Here is a 2,072-nt window from a genome sequence, read left to right as displayed (position 1 = left end):
AAAAGAAAATTTTACAGATTTTTAAAGTTCTGGAGCTAGTAATTTCACACAATCTGGCTCACAAAGTAAAATCCTTCATTTAAATGCATGTCCAATCCCACTTAAATATTGATTACTGTGTATTTGCAGGAAAAAACGTGTACCTGAAGACGCTAGTACAGGATTTGTCTCTACCATGCTACCAATGTACCATGAGCAGTATTATAGTAAGATGACAAAACTAACAACTGTCATTCTTGTGTTGTTAGCTCTGATCTAGGAAGCACTTCCCATGACAGTGTTGGGCAGCATGATGTTAGAAGTACCTCCTGTTGTCCTCTCAGATTTTTACATACTTTATGGGAGTAGGTAAATTCAAATAAATTAACTAGGAAACTTAACACATTATTAATAATTAGAGATGTGACAGAGCCACAATGTTCTCAGTGACTTTTCAACAGTATCTTGTAGCCCTTTTCAGAAAACTTACTTGCTGTTATCTCTGGTTTTATTTTTAGCACTATGGTTTGACTCAAATAGGAAGCAGATTTGCTGTGTTTCCTTTCTTTTGAAGCCATGTGGATGTCAGTCAATCAAGCAGAAAGTAGCTGTCCTTGTTTTCTTCTTTTTCTATTTTACTTCACAGCTATACTGCAGCTTCATGTCCTAAATAACTTGACACCAGTGGTGTCATCTATGTTTCAACAACACTGACATATTTCAAAAATCAATGGCAACTGAAAAAGCAGTGACTGTAAAAAATGAACAGCTTTTAAAGGCTGAAAATATAGGAGGTCTCTGTCACTGTGACAATTTTTAAAAATTCTGGTTAGCTCTCAGTCAGCTGGGTAGCCTGTTTTCGGAAAACTGAAGATGAAAACTTTCAAAAGACAATGGGAAATACTTCAGTGAAATCAGAATTTCCTTCAGGAGAGAGTCAGGTTGGGTGTTACGAAAAGATTATTTACCAGAGGGTGGCCCTGGAACAGGTTGCCCAGGACAATGGTCATGGCCCAGAGCTGCCAGAGTTCAAGATGCATTTTGGACAATGCTCTCAGATAGTGGGTCTGGATTTCGGGTGGTGCTGTATAGAGCCAGAAGTTGGATTGACAATTTTTGTGGGTCCTTTCCAGGATACTCTGTGATCCTGTGATTCTAAGACAATTCTTCTGACAATGTGTTTTCCAGTAAATTGTTACAAACTCATGGTACCGATGATTTAGTTTCTACATGAACAAGAGAGGTTAGTAGAGGTCAACAGAGTTCTGAAGAATTTGATAATTGCAGCTTAATCCAATTGTTAAATAACTCAATATCAAATTCATATTAACTTAAATTGAAATTAGAATTAACATACACTTATGTTTACTTTTCTAACAGTGGATGAAAATCTAATTCCTCAGACATCTTCACTGTACAGGGTTCATAGGAAATGCTTATTAGCTTTATTGGTCTATAATTTTATCTGCAAGTTTTGTTTTACAGTTCAGGAATCAAATCATCTAGTCTTTAGTATGATGAAAAAATTCTATGTTTCTTCAAAATATTGTCAAGATAACTTTATGCTATTTCCAATAAGAAAACTAACAATGTACTGGTTGTACTGACTCTGACTAGGTTTGAGGAAAAAAAAACAGTCATAAGATTATTACCCATAGAACTCATTTTTCTTCAGAGTAAACGTTGAGGCTACTAAATACGTCAAGTTACATTCCTTTTCTCAAGAAAAGCATAACTGATTAATGAGCAGGCAAAAAGTTGCTTCCTGAGCAGACTGGAAAAGAACCTTCTTAGAGCACAGCACATACTCACAAGTGATATTAAAAAAGTATGGTCATTACCACTTTAGAGCTATCAAGCTTAAAATGTATGAGTTAATAAGCCTAATTTTGATGTGCATCCAGCTTTGGATAATTAACTTCTTCCTGTCTGCAAAATCCCACTACATAATCAGCTGAATATAATTCAAGGCTTTACATTATTAAATAATTGTTACATTCATCCCAGACATTGCTGAAATCAATCATCTGTAAAGAGGACTTCTCATGCAGATAAATGAAACTAAACCCCTTCTGTCTTCATCCTTTTTTTTT

Source organism: Meleagris gallopavo, chromosome Z (genome assembly GCF_000146605.3).
Source record: "Meleagris gallopavo isolate NT-WF06-2002-E0010 breed Aviagen turkey brand Nicholas breeding stock chromosome Z, Turkey_5.1, whole genome shotgun sequence".
NCBI classification, from domain to species: domain Eukaryota; kingdom Metazoa; phylum Chordata; class Aves; order Galliformes; family Phasianidae; genus Meleagris; species Meleagris gallopavo.
The sequence above is the reverse complement of the archived record's forward strand: the minus strand, read 5'-3'. Positions refer to the sequence as shown.